At 42.6% G+C, this 20,850-nt stretch overlaps 1 non-coding gene across 1 annotated transcript; it reads left to right on the top strand.

Moving 5' to 3' along the window:
* The first annotated feature begins 2,021 nt into the window (after positions 1–2,021).
* TRNAT-UGU (transfer RNA threonine (anticodon UGU)) lies at positions 2,022–2,094 on the top strand. The gene has a single exon. It is a non-coding gene; the product is annotated as a tRNA-Thr (tRNA).
* Positions 2,095–20,850: the final 18,756 nt, after the last annotated feature.

A 20,850-nucleotide genomic window follows, 5' to 3' on the forward strand; every position in this document is an offset into this window, starting at 1 on the left:
GATGCACTTGCATGACAGCCTCCAGTAGGGATTTCACTGACTTTTCAAAGTTCACAGACGGGCATATGGTAACTCAGGCTGAGCATGAAAAGGGGCACGCAGGAGAAAATTGCATGGTCTTAGCAAGGCAATAGCATTTTTCTGTTTTCCAGGGTATGACAACGAACTATGACAATATTATCTTAATAACAAATAATCTGTAGGCCTTTTGTTTTCTACAATGTAGTGCTCTTAAACTTCCATTGCAGTACACAAGTGCAGACAGGACGCACACATACCATCTAGAAAAGCATTAAAGCTGCCACTGGTAGTCATCATAGCTTTGAAGACTGAAAAGCCTGCAACCTGGCTTATTACTGAGATATGTCTCTAAAACAACACAGCAAATAATGCATGATTAACACATACATTTGTAATTTTTACAAGAATATCTTTGTCATGATGACTAGAAATACAACTTAGACTTTCTTGTTATTTCCAGCATTAGTAGAGAATTAGGATGAAATGCTTAATCTTCACTGAATATTTTCACAATAATTCAAATTTACATGCATGTAATGAGTACCATTCAGTGAAGATGGACCTTGCACCCTGTTGGTTTGTTGACTGTATCTACTATGCAGCTGCCCCATGGAGCTTTGTTTTCCAAGAGCCAGCAATAACTGTTTAGTGTTTAATTTCAAATTTCACTGCTGTCATTATTACAAACTATCAGGGTGTTAATGTGAGGGAATACTTGCAAGGAAAACTCTTTGGGCAGAAATCACATATTTACACATTTAGTGCCCAGGGTACTGCAGACCCTGATACTGCCATGGACTTTGGAGTTTATTTCCATAACTTTCTGTTTTTTTAAGACTTTTCTAAGCCAAGCCAGGTTTATGAGCTATCCTATTGCATCTCTTTCCCATTTGCTGAGCCAAGTCAGAATTCTATATAATAGTACAGAATCAAGACAGGGCCCTGAATATTACTTTCTGAAAGTTACATGACTGCAATTATTTTATCTGCCACTAAGTTTTAAAAAAATGTCCAGTCCACACATAAGTGATCAAAGGACTCTGCTTTAAATGATACCCAGCACTAGCTCTGGATACCAGCAGCATGCTTAAAAATGGGTCTGGCAGCATTGCTGCCTTCCACCTTTGAGCTGTTCTCTGAAGCTTCCACATTCCAGCTCTGAGTTCCAAAACCTCTGTGAAGGTGGTTTGCAGGCACCAGGTGAGAGAACTACCTGGAAACCTTCTCTGAGGTCCATACTCAGTGCTGAAGGGGGTCATGCAACAAGTGATGCTGAAACCCTGGTCAGCACCTCTGGCCGGCCGCAGCCTAGCTCAAGCCTCCGAGGAACGCCCAACCTCTGCAGAAAAAAACCCACCTTCTTATACTGCTTTGCCACGATAGGGTTTTTTACTCCCAACCGGTACAAATCAGGCTATATGTCAGACAGTGGCCCACCCCCTGTTTCTCCTCCGGTGCCTTTGCCGGCTCGGCCGCACGTGCGCCTTCCAGCAGGTCCATTTCCTGCTGTTGCAGAGGGCCCTGGGACCCTCCCACGGCCCGGGCGCTCCCACGGACCCGCGGCCGGCTGGGAGCGCCGGGAGCGCCCGCCCGGTGCTGGCGGGCGAGGAGAGAGAGAGGCAGGGCGGGCGAGGCGAGGTGACAGACAGGGCGGCCGGCGCCTTGCCGGCGGGCGAGGAGCGGCTCCGGCGGGCCGCGGGCTCCTCCCGGCGGCGGCTGCGGCGCGGCGGTGGCGGTGCGGTACGGCTGGGCCGGGGGCGGTACGGCTGGGCCGGGGGCGGTGGCGGTACGGTTGTGCCGGGGGCGGTCCGGCTGTGCCGGGGGCGGTCCGGCTGTGCAGTGTCGGGGGCGGTCCGGCTGTGTCGGGGGCGGTACGGCTGTGCAGTGCCGGGGGTGGTACGGCTGTGCCGGGGGCGGGCGGGGCCCGAAGCTCCCGGCAGGGGGCGGCGGGGAGGGAGGCGGACGCTCGATAGACACAGCCGGGATGACTTTTGAGCGGCGGCTCCATAGCTCAGTGGTTAGAGCACTGGTCTTGTAAACCAGGGGTCGCGAGTTCGATCCTCGCTGGGGCCTTAGGGTGCTTTTGTCTTTTTCTTCTAAAATGGCACAGGCCTTGGCTGCACCCACGGTTAACGAGCCTGATTTTGGGTGTTTTGGTGGTGGCGGACGTGAGCGTGCGTGCGGGCTCCGGGGGCTTTTTGCTGAGGAAAACGCTTTGGAAACAAACGCGTTTAGTAAAATCTGACTGTTAACAGTAATACCAAATTAACTCATGGCTATGCTTCGTTCTTTGGGAAGGAGCGTGGGGATGGCTTAGTAAATATTTGCACAGCTCGTGTCACAATTTCCCTGATGGCAGCTTTGGCAAAATGCTGTTAAGGGGTTTAAAAGGAACAAATTGCCCCTGAGTGGAGAATAAGCTGGACAGGATTATCTGAGTCTTCACAGCTTGTCAGGCAAGCCAGCCTGTTGGGTTTATTTCTGTGCTGGAGGCTGGACAGCGGAGGTGTAATGATTCTTTGCCTTTTTTTTTTCTTTTTAGGTTATAGAAAGAACTAGAAAGCTCAACAAAAATCCTCCTGAGCACAACACTTCAAAAATATGCATTTGTTTTTTTCAGAAACCTTGTCAGCAAGGTGTTTGGTTTCTAGCACTGCAAACACGACAGCAATTGTTACCGACATCAAACAGGGAGATTAATATATGCACTTGGTGAGGGGAGAGAACAGCACCTGCAGCCCACAGGCTGCACGGGGCTCAAACCACCGCAGAGCTGTTGAACAGACAGGCAGCTGCCGCAGGTTGAGGCTCAGCCTGCCAGATGTGCTGAGAAGACCCGTGGGCTGCATCATAGCACTTGCAGCCCATATTATACCCCCACAGCTCCTATCACAGCTTCTCTCCAGCCTCCTTCCTCTGCTGAGAGTAGATCAGAGTTGTGAGGATGCACGGGGCTGGATGAGTTGCCATTGCTGAGGTGAGAGGAGGAGGAGGCTAACAGGTTATTTCCCCTGTATGACTGAACTCGTGCTGTGCCAGGAAGCCCGAAAAGCATTTGAATTTGCAGGGCTTTAGGGTACTTGCACATAAGGGTTTATATGGAATGACTCCTTGTTGGCAGCATTGCCTCCCCATTCCATCTGGGAAAACAGTGATTGATCCTAATCTTGGTGTTACCCCCTGACTACTATCCTAGGCAATTCCTTGGTTCAGCAGTCCTCAGCTCCACGGAGTTGGTGCTAAAACCCATCCCCTGGGAGGATCTGTTCTCTCCAGGGGGTCCGGTCGAGGCTGGGTGCAGCGTTTCGCTATTGGCAGGGAGCTGGGTCTTGCCATGGTCAACCAGAGCACTGCCAGATCCCTTACTCTCCCGCCGGCTCCTCCAGAACAAACGTGCAGGAGCTGAGCTGCTGGGCCCGGCACAGCCCAGGGCGATCGCTGCCCGCGTGCAGGGACGGGCTGCGGCACTTCAGCCACGGGAGGGAAGATCATGCACCAGTGCTTGGCCGCAGTGTTTCCCACGTCCACCAAGCACTACAGGAACAGGGCTCACCTATACCCGTTTGTTGGAGTCATATATGTAAGCTGCTACGGGTGCCTTTCTAGAGCGCTGCCGGCATGCTCGGTGTGCCCTGAGAGCCTTGTGGACGCAGGACTGGGGCTTCCATGGCAGGGCTGCCCCGCGGGAGCCCCGGGTACCGCCGGGCCCGGCGTTACATAAGCGGTGGAGCACGGCCGATGCCGCCGGAGGCCTCCAGAGGGAGAGCCGGCTCCTCCGACCGGGAGAGAGGAGAGGAGGGAGAGCCGCCTCCGAGCGGGTGGGGCGCCGTGGCCGTGCGCGGAACCCGCTCCCTTCGCCGCGGGGGTGGTCGCGGTGGGGCCGCGGGTCCCCCCGCACGGGGCGGGGCGGCGCGGGTGGTACAGAGCGGCGGGGAAGGCTGCTGTGAATCCAGAGTCTTCTGCGGAGGCGGCCGATTTTTCATTTTCCAAAGATGTTTCTTCACAATTAAGCAGAGCGTGCTTTAAAACGGCGGACTGGCGAGTCTCGCTCTGCTGCCCTGTGGCACACAGCAGAGCGGGTGCCGTGCTGTGCCCGCCGCCTCCTCCAGCGAGGAGAGCAGCGAGGCACCAGCAGCGCTCGCCGGCCCCTCGGTGTGCCGGCCTGCACCGCTTCCTGCCTTCCCATGGGAAGCGTGCCCAGTGGCAAGAGCCATCGGTGCCACCTCCCCTGCCCCCAGTGCATCCGCGCACTGGCATGAATGGGAAGCAGGAGATTCACCCAGGCTGCTTTCGAGCTGATCTTCCTGCCTTCTCCATCCTCCATGGGACACCTATATAACATTCCCTGATTCCAGCCAATGAGCAACCCCAAAATTTCCTCCATCTGCAAGTGCTGTCATCTGCACTGCATTTCTTGCTATAAAGGGAGCTTTATTAGTAGCTGCTGTTGCTGAAGGTGAGAAATGTGTAAAACCTTTACTCAAAAACGCTGAGGTGACCTTCATTAGGTCCAGTAATACAGTCACTGGTGATGTCATTAGAAAATGTCTGTATGGTTTGTTTCTGCAAGCTGTGGTGAGGAGCCTGGATAGCACTAATTGTGTTTCCATTTTGGACTGCTAGCAGAGCCCTTGGGAATTACCACAGTGTCTGGAAAGACAGATACCTTGACATCGCTGCAAGGCATTCTGAACTCATCTGGGAGATATTTCTTCTTGTTCTGTTTTTTTTTCCAGGAAATTTATACTCATCTTGCTCAGTTCAACAGCAGGAGGCTTTAGACAAGAAGAAGCTGTTTTTTTCATGAGTCTACTATTTTTTTTTCTAGATATGTAACAAAAATTGACATATCTAAGCATAACTTACTGCAGTGTGATGTAATTTTTGACAATGAGAATAGGGAATCAAAGTCTATGACTGTGAAACTGGTTTCATCAACTGAGGAAAAATTAATCACATATAAACACTTTCAATATTCCACATGCTTTAATATTATACAGATGCTGCCAAAACAACACGAATTTCTAAAAAACCCAAGCAACCTCTCTCATATCAAGTTCCAAACACTTCCTAAACTTAAGATTAATAAAAAAGTTTCCATTTGTTTTGTAAGAAAAGAACTGAAGAAATCTGACTTATGTTTCTGTACTTTCTGCAAGTACTTTAGTTTGATATCAGACTTCAGATTTCTGCCAGTGAGATAAAGCCAAAAAGTGAAAGTTCAGGCTTTTTTTTTTTTTCCTGACCTGATGCACATACAGCCATGAAGAAAGTCTTCAATGAACAGTGAAAATGTTCACAGAAAATAAGCTAAGGTATTAACAGTAACACCAAAAAAGAAAAAAAGTGTTTGTCTTCTAAAGATACTGTTTTTATGTTAGACATTTCTCCTCTCCTGGTTTCTAAAACAACACAAAATTCCTTGTGTGGGACAAGCTAACATGGTCCTAGTCAGGCTCTTCCAGGATGTTCCACACTTGATGCCTGACCACTTATTTTTTACAAGTTTAACAGTCCTGGTACTTTGTGTGGAGTTCCTTTCTCTAGGGTGTCACTGACAAATTTGCAAGAGTTGTTTGAAGATGAGTAGAAAGAAATCTGCACACCACAATCACTAGCTATAATATTGATCCAGTCTGGTATATCCTGACCTCCAGATTGAGCTGTCTCCTTACCCCTTTTCCTTTTCCTCTGTCAAGAAATCTCTCCCTTTTAAAAGGAAGTAACTGAAATACTGTTGTTCAAGACAAGACGCAAGCCAAATGCATTCCCAGATGAAGTGGGAGCTCAATGCATTAGGACTTTGAATGATGATGCAAGGCAATCTTCACAGAGGCGTAACGTTAGATAAATCTGTGCTTACTGGTATTCTTGGCAAAAGACCATATTCCTGAGCCAGTTAGCTATGGATGGAGGCACAACTAATGAACCTGTTTGGCTTCTACTGTGGATGTTATTTACTGCCATGCTGGCATATGAAGAAAGATGCTTAAAAATAATGGGGGCTCTCTGGTAATGAAAAAGTAGAGATAAATTAAAACATTCAGTGTTTGCCAGGGCCCTGACTGTTGTGTTTTAAAGAAAAATAGTGTTTTCTATATTTTCAGGGAATCTTTCCTAACAGAAGAAAAGCAAATAGAAATGTCTTATTTCGACTCCCCAAGATATTTAACTAACTGTGCAATATGTGATGGTAAGCATGCTTATACTTTAATATCGATACCTACCTTTAGGTTTTGATGGTGTGCTTCAGTAGAAAGATGTTGCCTTTTTTTCATGCAGTTTTTAATCTAATGATGGGAACACTGGGTCCTGGCAGTACAGAATCTAGGCGCAGTACAATAGGTTTGATTATAATGAAACACGTACAGCAGTACAGGAGATGGTCCTTTAGAAAGTTTACATGCATGTGTAATTTATTATGACTTGAGAGCATCTGAAAAAGAGCAAGAGAGCTTGAGTTTAGAAAGGATGAAGCACTGTTCATTTAGAATCTATGTGTGTTATGTATAGACAAAAAAATCCCTTCTGACATCACTAAACTCAATGGATTCCTAGATTATTACAATATTTCTGGCTTTCAGGTTACCAAAAATTAGCACGCAATAGAACTAGTCTTAGGGACAAGTTGAGGCTTAAATAAAATTTAGAATTGCGACTCTAAAGTATTAGGGAAAAAGAAAAGGTAATTCAACTGTCTTGCCTGCTTTTGGACTGATTCTCTAAATTTATCTAGTTCCAGCCTATCTTAATATGAACATAAATTAATCCAGATACTGTAAATGGAGAACTTTTGCTGTAAAATAAGGCTGGTGTCAACTCTGTTCGAAGCAGAGAAACTGTCTGCTAACAACAGAGCTGTTAGAACGCTACCTAGTGCTCTGTGTATCTGACTGCCCATCTGCATATATCTGATTACGTCTCAGACAGACCCTGTGCATAGGCTTCTCAAATTGAAAGCACTGTGTGTTTCTTAAAACAAGGAAATTAAGATGAGAAAGCTTAAATTTAACACACTGAAGTGCAGTCTATGAGAAACTTTCCTTGTAGATTAGAAATTCCTCAGCTATTTATACCTTTTTAAGCATTGAGTACTGTGAGTATCACATTTTGTTTGGGCTTGTCATTTTAGAATTATCTGTGTAAGAACTTGGGATGTGCCAAGTTTTCACTGTGATTTTCATCTCTCTACCCCATTCTGCATAGCTTGCCTAGCACAAAAACGTCTGCTCAATTCCCCCCAGCCAGTCAATGAAATAGTAGACTGCTGAAGTATTACAGGTGTCTGCCATAAACAGGGGCTGTTATAATACACAGCTTCATGTAGTGCACACAGGCTGCATTCCAGCTGTGCTTGGGGGACGAGGGGAACTTGCTGTGCAGCTGTGCAGAGGAATTAGTGACTTTATTCAAGCACAGCAGCATCAATCATGAAGAATCAATTCTTGCTCCTCCCCTCAGAGCTGCGAAGTGCCAGGGGCCAGCTGCCCTCAAAGAGAGTTGATAAACACATCTGAGGAAATGTCAGACTAGTTCAGGCAAACCTAATACTCCTAAACCACTGCTGACAGAAGCCTGTAACTCATCCAGCCCTCAGTGATGCTGCTGTAACAGCTCAAGCCTCTGATCCAGCATGTCTTTTATCCATTTCTCCATCCTGCCCTGGGCTTTCCATACGTCCTTGCTCCCTTGGCTTCATGCTGCTTTGACCCTTCATTTGCATTTATCTCTTACTATTCTAATCTGCTTTTTAAAAGCTGGTCTTTAATTTATATCTCTTTGTTGCTTTATCCTGCCACAAAAGCCCTTGGATATGCTTTTTCAACACACTCTCACAGACAAGTTCAATCTTTTTTTTTTTAAATAACCCCCCCAAAATAGATAGATTTTCCTGTGATGATTCTTCATTTTCCTTTTTTTTTTTTAATCCTAGTACTCCAGCATTTCCAGTTCCATTTAATATACGGCTTGGCTTTTGTGCTTCCTCAGGGTTTCAATTTCCTTTTGGCTAAGAAAGAGAAACTAGGTGAAGATGGAATGCAGCTGGACAATTAGCCACTAAAAATAGTTTGCGAAAGGTCTGGGCAATACAGAGACCACTATAAACATCAGATTTGCCGATGATGTGGATTCAGGCTGAGTGGTTTCCTTAATCCTCATTGCTCTGCTGAATGATTTACTAAGGCTGCTTTTTACTAAACATTCTTAAACCAGCTATATTCTCCTGCTATCCACAATCCCCAAACTTCAGTTGCCCAACTTGGATTACAGAGTTTAAATTAGAAATAAAATCCTAAAATAAGGTTATGGTGACATCGGTATTGTTTTTCTCATAAAAATGATGTCATATTTTCTTAAGTCAAAACAACTTCAGCATCAGTTATACAGTGGTAGCTGAATTAGAGTGTAGTAAAATTAAAGTCCAATAGAACTGAGTAACTAGTATTTGAGACCTATTTTGTTCAGCCGTGTCTCTTGGTTCCCTGTATTTCATTCAAATGAAAGCAATGACAATTCACCTACACTTTGTGCTCTGTGGCAGCGTGGTCCGTCAGCATTTCACTCACACCTACCTCAGAACTTCCAATTACATCATCCTGAGGAAATGTTGGCTAGATGCTAAGTAAGGACTTCAGCATTTGGCTGTCAGTGATGACAAGTCCATCAGTGCATATGTAAGTATTGCATGGCTAGAAGGAACTGTACTGACACTGAATGTCAGTGAAGTGCAAGACTAAGAGCAGGAGCAAGACTAATAGCAGGAAGTTACACCATAAGTTTTACACAAGCTTGATCCTTAAGGGTAAGTTAAAAGTTACTGCTTTTTACCTTGTGACATCAGAGTGGAAAGTTACTAAGTTCTGTTCTAGATAGAGTGCTCATCTTTAGATATCACATGCCCTGAATTTCTGACATGTTTCGTCAAAGCTGCAGGCAATTTCTAAAATTGTTTGTATTCCTAAAGATGTCAAATAAAAATTATTTCATTAGTGAAACTGTTGGGGTTTTTTGTAAAGCAAGGCTATTGAATGACTCTCCCTTAATTCATTACCTTTTCATGTACAATCATTCCTGCTTCACTTATTGTTGGCTCTCAATTTTCTCTAATTTTTAGGTGTATCCAAAAAACCCCAAACCAGAATACTTCAGTACATTTCCTTGCCTTGTTTTTCTGATCCTACAATGTGAAATTGTGTTTTTGTCCTCAAAGAAGCAGAGGTTTCTGATATATCAGAGTTAGTACCAGTGTTGTGAGAGTGAAGAGTGATGGTGAGAAAACAGAAAAGAAAACCTTGCAGTCACTGAGAGGTGTTTTCCCAAACCAGGTTTTCTTTTTTTCCTGAGGCTTCCAAAGCACAGTAACAATGCAAGGTGCCAGCTAATGCAAAGGATGATCAGACCTATTATCTTGATAAGGCTTACCCACTGAAAAATTAGCGAAGGATATAATTACACTGATTGTTAGATGCATTCCAAATTAATATCTGTGACAATAAAATTATTATCAGTTAAACTTTAAAAAGCCATTCAACTAATTAGCTCAGGAGAACTATTCAAAACACTGTCCTTGAGGTTATTGGAATGAAATTCCTGACATACGTAGTGTATATTTCAAACTTAAATTGTGATGTAGCTTGCTCCACACAAATTGGCATATGCCAGGACCTGGCAATATTGTGAAGAGTAGACCAGAGGCTCTCTTGTCCTAAAGTTTATGAAAGAATTCATTGAAATTTTAGCCAGTCACAAGAGGCAGCTGAGGCTGGATGGACAAAGTGCTACGGAGGAACCTGACGAATCTGTTGAATCCAGACATCAGGCCCACATTCACACTAATTTCTGAGCTGCAAGTCTTCCCTAATGAGGTCTCAGCACTGCTATCAACAACAGTGAACTCTGTAGTGCCTCAGGGGCTGCATCTCTCTAGTCCTTGACATTCAATCAGTACACAGCACAGTGGAAAAAAGCAACCTGTCACCTTTACAACTTAACCTGTAGTATAAGTACTCACAAACTGTTTTTACAGTAGCATTTCTGTCACTGCTATAAACCAATGAGGGAGAAGACATCAGAGAAGATTTCTTCAGAATTCTGGAAGTGGACAAAACCAGAGGCTTATTTTTCCCTTTCCCCTTGACCTCTTGACTACTGAGCTGCTGCCTCTTCTAGTGCAGTTCCTTTCTATCTAGGAATGGCTTTGGCTGGACAATAAACTGGCATGGGAATTTTAGATTCCTGTCATTCTTCTTCCCTTCTGAGCTCCACAGAACCAATTATATTTTATGTAAAGCCATTTTTCTAATGTAGGTATTTTACTTTGATGGGGGATGCAGAAGTAAATTTGGTACAACACCTTCCTGTTGACTCAAATGTAATGAATACACAGATTTGGACCTGTGATGAAGATTCCTCCCTTCCCTGCTTTTCACCCTCATCAAGCTGAGAGCAGGAATCTAAGAAGCCAAAGATGTCATAACACTTACTGTTTGTCATGGGAACTTAGAATCACAGAATATGCTGAGTTGAAAGGGACCAGTCAGGATCATCGAGTCCACCTCCTGGCCCTGCACAGGGCCATCCCCAGGAGTCACACCATGTGCCCAAGAGCATTGTCCAAATGCGTCTTGAACTCTGTCAGGCTTGGTGCTGTGACCACTTCCCTGGGGAGCCTGTTCCAGTGCCCAAATACCCTCTGAGTGAAGAACATTTCCCTGAAATCTAAGCTAAATCTCCCCTGACTCAGCTTTATGCTGTTTCCTTGAGTCCTGCCACTAGTCACAGGAGTGAAGAGATTGGTACCTGCTCCTCTTCCCCTCATGAGAAAGTTGTAGACTGCAGTGAGGTCTCCCCTCAGTCTCCTCTTCTCCAGGTTAAACAAACCAAGTGACCTCAGTTGCTCCTCATAAGGCTTCCCCTGCAGACCCTTCACCATCCTTGTGGCCCTCCTGTGGATGCTCCAAAATAGCCGAATGTCCTTTTTATATTGTGGTACCTAAAACTGCACACAGTACTCAAGATATCTGCCATTACACTTTAGTCTTAACTCATTGTTAACTACAGGCGTTCTGCTTTTGTACTGTTTGCTTTTGGATGAAATCTTACCCCTTTTTTGAGTGTCCCCTGTAGACAACCCCTTAGGTGACTCTTGCAAGTAACTTAATTTCTGTGACACCACAAAGGCCCCAAGCAGAACCTATAGATCAGTTTCTACTTGATGTTAAATACAATAAGGTAAGTTATAATTTAAAACCCTCCTGAGGGAGAGATAAGTCTTGCATGGTCTAGCAGCTGTCCCTGACTTTGCCTATTGAAAGAAAATGACCTGAAGGAAAGCTGATAGAAAAGAAGAATTTCAGTCACAGAATATTTATTATTGAAGGTGTAGTTTTACTTCATGGTTATAGTCGAACCTACGACTTGATGTCCTTTTTTAAAGATGAGAAAAGAAACAGTCTTAACTGCTTTTATTATTAAAGGACTACTATATATTAATAAAAAGCTTAGAAAAGTCTAAAAATATGCATAAAAAGATAGTAAACTCTGTCCAGATGTAATACAGGGCTTAGGCACATGTGAGCCTATCCAATGTGATCCAATTAACTATGGCAGCCTGTCAGCTGAAGTTACTATAGGGGACTGCATGTATGCCTCAACTGCTCAGATAATTGCTCAGTTCATGTATGTCAGTTGATGAAAATCAGTAATTTAGGAATATAATAAGTAGCTTACTGATACTCCATGTAAACAATTGCATATCTCTTTGTAAACAAATATATGTGTGCAAAATGATGCATGCTATGTATTCAAATAATCCCTTAATTTTTCCCAAATTATCTATTTTATGGTAATTTAATATTTAGGACTAGTAATTAATGATTTGAAAGTCAATTGAGTCACTGTGGATTGGTATAAATATATTATTGTACAATCTGTGAATTGCTGAATATTTTGATAGAATTGCAGCTACTTTAAATTTGAAACAGTAAAGACCAGCTGGATGAACTCACGTGGGCATGTGCCTTTGCTATCTGGGACTAAGTGTTACCAGACATTCAGCACAGGGTTGGTACAACCAAGTTGAATTTGTCTGCTGTACCTCAAGGATAAGAGACAGGTGTTTGTCCTCTTCTTTCTACTGAAATGCTGAAGAAGATGCTTTTTGAGGTGCCCTATAAGAGAGGCATTTTTTTCCACCTGTCAGTCATTGGATCTTCAGACCAAAGGGTATCAAGGAAGAGACACTCAAACATAGCCAGATGCCACAGTTATGTAGCACAATACCAATGACTATTTCCTGGGGATAGTTTGGTTTACAGATGGGGATAAAACTGCTAATTGCATTGGGAGTCACTGACAATCAGGATCACTGGAACACAGTCGTGGCTACTCCCCTCTGTCCTGACACCAATAGTCACCCAGCACAGGCAGAGAACTGGCTTAGTGGCTGCTCTCCAGCAGAGATGTTTTACTGCTTCCAGACTAACCATCTTGTCTGGTGGTAAGTGCAGATAAGGTCTGGGACACTTCCTCTGCACAGGGCTGCTCTCACTGCTTGCAAACAATCACCCCTTCCCATTACAGGTGTGCTGAGAACAGAAGCTCTGCACTGTGAAGGATTTCAGTATTTCAAAAGTATTTCCAATTTCAAGTTGGAATTGAGAATAATATTGACTATTCTTTGAGCAGGTGTTTTCCACAGCTGATGGGCTTATTTTATGGTGATATAATAAAAACCATATTCCTGAGTTTGTTTGTGGAGAAGGTTGTCTGAGGCTGCAACAACTTCAATGAACAGAACATCCATTTTCTCTACTACTTTCTTCCACCCAAAAAGACAAATTATTCTGAAAAGACAAATTATTCACTTGGAAAGAACTTAGCTTGTTAGCACACTTTATTTTGATAAATACAAGCTGGCTATTTCTTACCATGTTTATATCTCTAGATGCTTATACACAGATTGTTTCACATTTTGTTGTGGTATCATTCCAGGTATTAAACTTAAACTGAGTAGCCTACAATTTTCTATCTTTTCCTTTTCCCTTTCTCTGAAAGAGCACTGTAGTTGTTCTCATCAGTCCTCTGTGTGCCCTCAAAGTAGCCCAGACTGTTTCAATTATTTCTTAACCTTCTAAGGTTCTTAACCTTTCAGCAGGCTCTGTTATCACAGACACATCACAGCTAAATATTTGCTATCTGTTCTCTTCTAATTCTAGCCAGTGTTCCACATCACTGAAATGTGTTAAGAATCTGATCACAAATACTCTTTTTATGAAGGTTCAGGCACTGAACACTTTGTCCTTTTACATTCCTTCATACATTTTTCACCATTCCTGCTTAAGACCAGTGCAATGCCCTCCTCCGCCTTTTATCCTGGATGTATTTATAAAAGTTTTTCTCACTGCCTTTTATGTCCTTTGGTGGTTACCTCTCATTTTATACCTCAGATTTTCTGATGTTATCTGCAAATCAATTTGTGTTCACTGAGCATCTGTGTTTTCATTTTTAAACAGTAAATTTTGGATTTTTAGGTCATTAGTAAGCTATTGATGTTCTTGATATTGATCATTTACAATACCTCTTCTCTCTCCTCTGCAGAGTAATAACGTGCAATTCTTTCAATATAGAACACTGCTGTATTCTATTCCCAAAAATGGCAAAAGAATATTTCAACACCATCTGACCTATTTTTCCAATTTTATTGTATAAAACAGAAATTGTAGCAAATCCCATTTTAGAATAATGTGGATTTTGACAGACTGCATATCAGACTAAAATAGGATTTCATCAAACTTTTTGCAGCCAACTGCTATTTTAGTAATAGTGCTTCAAAAATGGACAAGACCCACAGGAACAGGAGAAAGAGGAAATAAAACCAGTCTGAATATATCTAACATGACAAGAACATCAGATAATGCTCCATTACAGCAATGCTATTGATGACTTACTGACAGCAGAGATCTGGCAGAGAAAGTCCTTCTTGCCTTCTGCAGGATAGAAGTGCATGTGGGAGATCCATATCAAGGAACAATCAGGCTGCCCTTAGGCCATTTCCATGGGGAATACAGATCTTTTTGGACAGATGGCAGAACTGTAAAACCTTTTCTATATGCCCTAGTTATCTTTGATAATCTACCAGGCCTGGTTTATACATGAACTGTGTACTCTTCTTCATGGATAACTCAGGTTTTTGTTTCTAGCTAAGGTGGTGAAATTTCTCATGTGAAGGAAGTCCAACTAAGAAAAAATCAGTCAATGAGAACTGTCAAAATCATGGAAGATGCTTTGTTGGGAACAGTAGAGCTTAAGCCCAATAGATGTATATCTAATTTTTACATATGAATTATCTTTGAAATTCTGTCCTGATTTTCTTTGTTCCTTAACTTGAATAGGCTGTAGCTATAACGTGTTATAATCCGTGTTAGATTCCTCTTCTGGAGGTTCACTCTATTCTGAACTCAGATGAAGTGGTCATAGGTTCAAACCCACAATGAACTCAGTGTCTTAATTTGGCATGGCAGAGCATTCACTCATTGCTTTCCTTTGGGTGTGTGGAGCCCCATTGTCCAGCTGTCTGCAGTCCCAAGAGCTGTGCTGACTCCCCAGATAGGTGAAGGTCATCCTCCCACAGAACATTTCCATCCTTACCTTCATAGATACTCTGATTAACAATCGCATCTTTCAAAGACTAGAAGTTTCATTAGGTTTTGCACATCTTTATATAAGCTCTTTTAAATTCAAACCATTTTTCCAGTAGATCTAGTGCATGAGATTTAGAGCTCTAGAGAAAGCCCTTGGCCAAAACCTGCAAAATCACCTCTAAGTTTTGCTGACTTATTTAAGAGAACTTCTAATTCTAATAAGAGTCTTTCACAAATTAGAGCCTTCTTACTCCTTTGGCTGACTCCAGAAGTTTGTCTCACACTGATTTCCCTGAGGATTTTCTTCTCTATACTCTGCCATTTTCAATTCTCTGGATGATTACAGCAGATAAGCATCATTAGCAAATCAGTAGTGTTTGGCAGGCTGTCTTCATTCTCCTGCTAGGGCAGCATTATGCTGTCATCAATAGTTCATCAGTCTTCTCAGATTTCACAGCAAACACTGAGGCACAGTGCTCAGCTCTTCTAAATGAATTATGTGATCCAACTGGATTCAATCTTCTTGGAAGAGCAGACCCTATGACTTATTCTAGTGACTGCAGAGAGGTGAAAGCTGCTGACTCTGATGAGGCTACCTCAGTCCTGGAAGTGACAGAAGAAAATGGAGAATATACAGACACTTGTGCTGTGCAGCTCAGCAGGTGAGGATGGTGTTAAGAACCCAGGGCAGTGCAGTCTGCAAAGCTATGGCAATGGAGAGCAGCCCACTCTGAGCAGGCTCTGGTGGGTTAGTTCTCCTTGCAGGCTGTACACGGTACATGAGCTAAAGGCTGAGCTCTTCTGATGTGATCAGATATACAGAGTAAAAAACCTGAGTGAGGTTATAGCCATATGGAGACACGGATAAAGTCAGACCAAGCGTATTGGTTTATACAGATAGCTCAGATTGTCAGGAAAACACTGTATGACTGACAGAAAGCAAAGGACATTTTTTCATGTAGAATCAGTTGTTTGATAAAAAATAAATATTTCCAAACTGCACAATACTCCTCACAGGAAATATATTATGTTGCTAGCACTAGTTAGAATGAACCTAACTTAAGAACTGAAGACACGAGTTCAGCAGTTAGTAGAGTTCCTGTAGCAGGTGCCACGTCTTGCAGGGATGTCCAGAGGGTCCTCCTGGCCTTGCAGTCTTGGCTTAAAGCCATGGACTTTGCAGTTGTGTAATAGTGACCATCAGCCACCAAAGACTCCAAAACTGTTGGGTTTCAAGCAGAGCACAAAGGAATTAGTGCCTGTTAGGACACAAGGGGTGGTTCCCAACAGCAGAAATTTGCTGCCTGCACTTGAATGGTGTCTTAATGGTTGGACTTGGGGGCATGGTTTAAGGGTGATGATGGTGGTGTTGGGTTGATGTTGGACTCTATGATCTTGAAGGTCTCTTCCAACCCTGATGATTCTGTGATTCTGTGATTCATGATAGATATTGTCACTTGTGAGGGCATTTGGTTTGTATAGTCAGCTTTGCCTCTCCTGTATAATTCAATTTACTGACTAAACTTCTTTAGGCAGTATGTCTGTTTTTCTAGTTTTAAGATAATATTTTTTTTCCCTAGGTTTATTCCAAAAGATGGATGACTCTTATACTTCTCATTTTTTTTGAGGATGATTATAGTCTGTACTCTATCCCAGTATGGTGGAATGGTGATGGGAGAAATGTGCTGTAAAATGCAAGATAAAAATTTTTTTCTTTACTGGTTTCCTAGATATGGCTAAACTGATGCAAGCAAACAGTATTTTTCTATTCAATCCACTCTCATCCTCTTTCCCCTCTCTTAGGCTTCTTCCTTGGCAGTGAGTAAGCTGACTTCACTTCTCTTTGATCAGCTTCAGGTACTCAGACAGTGGAAGCATTTCATGGCCTTCCAAATAGCCAGCACATATCCTGGTCAATCGAGCTGTGGTAGAGTTGTTATTTTCAATATTGTCAGCAAATGCTGGGAAGTGCTTCTTGACACAGAGAGAGAGAGAGAGAGACAGACAGACAGACAGATAGACAGAGAAGAGAGAGAGTTAAATTGTTCCCAAGCTCTGCAAGCTGCTGCAAAACCAACTTCTGACCTGCCACTGCCCTGAATGTGGAAGTCTTACCAACGTGAGTGAAGGTTGAAGTATATGAGCCTGTGCAACAGTACTAAGCCTTACAAGGGCTGTGTATCTCTAAAGTAAACAGGAGTAGCCTAGAACATTTTCCAAAGACCTATCCATAGTCTAATATCTCATCTGTTTTAATGTTCATCAGGAACTGAAGCCATTTTCCTGTGCACTCTGTGCAGTGTGTTAGGGAAGCTTAGCCTGTGCAAGCAGCTAGGCTGGAGTGAACTATTGGCCATCAAAAAGATTTAAGTTGCTTTAAATAGACTTGTAGGAATCTGAAATACTTTAATCGCGTAGCTTGCAGCAAAGCTTTTGCGGTGTCTGGATTTATTTATACTCTCCTCACATCCTCTGGAGCAAGAGATAATTGCTGATAACATTTTCTTCTACCCCACTAACTTCACATAATTATTGTACAAAGGTTTTTGCACATGTCCCGGACCTAAAGTGTGGTGACAGGGCTGCCTGTGCAGAACAGAGGATCTGTTCACTAGAGTAAATAGGAAGTGAAGAGTCAGGATTAGATACATATTTTATGAATAAACAATATGTGGAAAACAATTACTGTTGTGAAAGAGTAGGTGGTTCATTAAATTTTAAAGTCAAAGAATTTGAAACTATCCATTAGCTGCAGCATGATAGGTTTATCCTGGCCTTGGACAAGGGTAATGGCAAGGTGGAAATCTCCTTGCCATGAGGAAGGGAGAATTGTATATGAAAGACATTACATAATAACTATGTATTTAGTATCCACCCTGAATCTTGTTTGGAATATTTGAGTGACCTTGTTGAAATCCCAACTCAGTTGCTTTCATCATTACCATGATTTGAACTTGTACTGCATGTGTGCCTGATATAGGAATGGGTTGGGTGGAGCTCTGATTGACCCAAATTTGGGGTCCCTATGCCTGAACTCTTCAGTTAAGCACACACTGTCCCACATTTCCTGCTCCTGAAGATGGACTGTTGGATTTAGCAACAGGCAGATATGAATGAGGAGCTCTTTGTCAGGGCATTAATAGGCCTTACAGGTCTCAACCTGCCCAGTTTAGGGTCTCACCCACCTCAGCCACAGCACATGTCAGCCCCTTGTCAACCCCATCAACCCCTGTCCCAGTACTGCCACAGCAGGGCTGGTCTCCAGCTCCCCACAGCCCTGCCCTGCTCTGCCATGGGCCCTGCTAAGCTGGGCCTGTTCCTGCTGCTCCTGATGTCCTGCCTCTGGCTGGGGCAATGGGATCAGCCCAGGCTGCCAGGCTCTGTCCTACTGCCCTGGGGCATCTCACGCCACAGGGACGTGTCAGCTATGCCTGCACCCCACTGTGTCCTGTCAGTCCCACTTCCAGCTCACACTGGATTTCCTTAACAACATGTGAAATGCAACTGGGTATTTCTTTTTACAAGAAAGGTCAACATAAATCTCATTTGGGAGTGCTCTTCCATGCCTTACATGCAGAGAGATCTCCCTGTATCATGGAAAAACAGTTTGTTCTGCAGGACTGGGCCCAATGTTAACTTGCATATCCACATAAAATGTATCAACATCTCATTTCAAAACCCCCAGCTCAGTTGATTCCTCCATGTACTTTTCACTTCAGTGCTCTTTAATTTAAATTTTTTCTTAGTTTATGCCATCTACAAAAGTTTGAACTTCTAATGCCCAAGGGGCATCCTGGAGTGAGGCATGTTGGGCTGCCGCCGAGAGTGGGGGAACAGATGGAGTTACTGATTGCCTTGGTCTTTGACTGGTCATTTTTTGGGAGTCCACCCATGCCTGCTAGAGAGCTGCCAAGTTAACAGAAGAGAGCAGATTCTGCTGCATAGTTTCTGAGATGTTGCTGCTTCTCTGAAGTCAGAAAGCAGCAACCTGTGAATGCAGCTTTCCTACTAATCAGGTTCCAGTCTCTTACAGAGGTAAATCTGCATTCCCAATATCTGAGTCTTGGTCTTGAACACCTCAAAGTCTTGTGGACTAAAGTACAACAATAGTATTTCAGTTTGGATTCTGCATTTTGATGAAATTCAGCTCTAAGTGTAAAAACATCAGTAGTCAGAAGACACCTCTTACTCAAATAGTCGTATTCCAGAAATCACAAGGACACAGAGGAAAAGTGCCGCTTGATTTGGATGAATTTTCTCTAGTAATTTTCAGTGCAGCTTAGGCACAAGACACGGTGGGTATTTTTATATAAATACACACATAATCTAACATCCTATCGCCTCTGTTAAAATACTCAAGGTACATTTTTTAATGGTGTAAATCTAGTACAGTTTCATATAAAGACACAGCTAGAAATGGCACTAAACTTAAGATGAGGAACAAACAGCTTAAAGGACCATTACTATTGATGCTGTTTGTGGATCATCTACAGCTTTTCTTCTTTCTGCCTTTCTGCAAGGAACAACAGGTTCACCAAGAACTCCAGCAATGACAATTATTCAAAGTTATCAGGAAAGAAATATTTTTTGGTAAGGTACAATGAACAAAAGATTGGATTTGACTGATATACACTTAAAGTTGTATATCATATTTCTGGTAAATGCAGAAGTGGAGATGAAACTGTTGTGTGCATTTCCCAAGATGGCCTGGATGATTCATGCAGCTAAGCTGGTACTCCAGATGACTGCTTTGCTTTCTGCAGAGCGTGTCATGCCCTGATTTATCCCAAGTCATGGTGAACTTAGTTTATATAAATGTCATGGTCCAGGCTCTCTCTCCATGGGGACTTTTTGTAGCATCTTGAATGGTAATTTGGTATAAAAGAGATCAGCAAAACTCAAGTTAAAAAAAAAAAAGGGAATAAAAATTTGGTTTTTTGGGCTGAAAGTCATGAATTTTCAGATATTTCTGTTACAGCTTCAGGCTTCATGATTTGATTTTGGAAGGCCCCTTCTCCCAAAATTGACTTTTTTTCAATTTTTTTGGTGACATTTTATCCCACATTATCAATAATTGTGACTTGTCTTTTTCCTATAATTTGTCTCAATGTTTCAGGGTTGTGTTTAGTAAACAATTTTAAAATACAGCAGTTAACTGCCTTTCAAACAAGAATAAAAACAAATCTAGCCATAGAAAGGATGAATAGGTCATACATTGAGCTGCTTTTTGCATATCAATTGGCCATAAAGAAATAAAATTTTATATGCACTTGAACAACTTGGCAAGTTTGAAAAGAAGGCTTCTCAGATTTCCTTTATTTACTACCATTTGGCCAATATCTTGCCTATGTGCAAGATACACTACGTGGGTTTTGTGTTTATCATGAATCCTTTTGAAAGCTGGACATTTTCAGTGTCCATGATAAAAACCTCTCAGTGTTTTCTTGCATATAATGTTCTGTTTCTCAAAGTGGCAGAGTTCACAGAATGAGTATAAAGAAAGCAATCAAACATTAGTTGGTGTGATACAAAGTGGGACTAAAAAGTCCATTGCACGTAGAAGCAGCCATCCACATTTTTCACAGTCCTGCATAAAGTTCAGAGAGCAGGGTCTTTCAATGACAAGTGAAGCCAGAATCAACAGCAGTCACTCACTTGTCTGACCTATCTGTTTTGTTCTCTATTCAGTGGGAAAAAAAATAAAATGGCATTGTAAAAGACCTGGTCAACATATTTATTGATCTCAGGTACCTGGAAGCATCCGAGGCACGTGCAGCTTCTCTACTAGTGTGAGTCTTCATCAAACTGATAATTCTTCATCTGGAAACTGGCATGGGTTTCAGCTTTGAGTGTGTGTGTGTGTGTAAATATGCATGTGCACATTGAATCTGCAATGTTATAAATGCAGATGATTAAGCATTTGCCAACATTTCTCAATACTGAGATTATTAAATTGGGACGATGAAGAATAGAAAGGTAAATCATAGTTTAAAATCTACACAGCGTGGTGTGCACTGCTTAACATGGCCCTCTTACTATTTGTTCATTTGACATAATACTGATAGAAATTTTCAAAGATGATCTGTAAGAGAGAGCAGTATTAGCTGTATCACTATAAAAGGTAGCTTTTATATGCTACTTGTTTATTCAAATTTATTAAAAAGGCCTGAAAATTTCAAATGCTTCT

This window comes from Manacus candei, unplaced genomic scaffold (genome assembly GCF_025592945.1).
Source record: "Manacus candei isolate 608988 ecotype Guabito, Panama unplaced genomic scaffold, ASM2559294v1 h1tg000067l, whole genome shotgun sequence".
In the NCBI taxonomy this organism is placed as follows: domain Eukaryota; kingdom Metazoa; phylum Chordata; class Aves; order Passeriformes; family Pipridae; genus Manacus; species Manacus candei.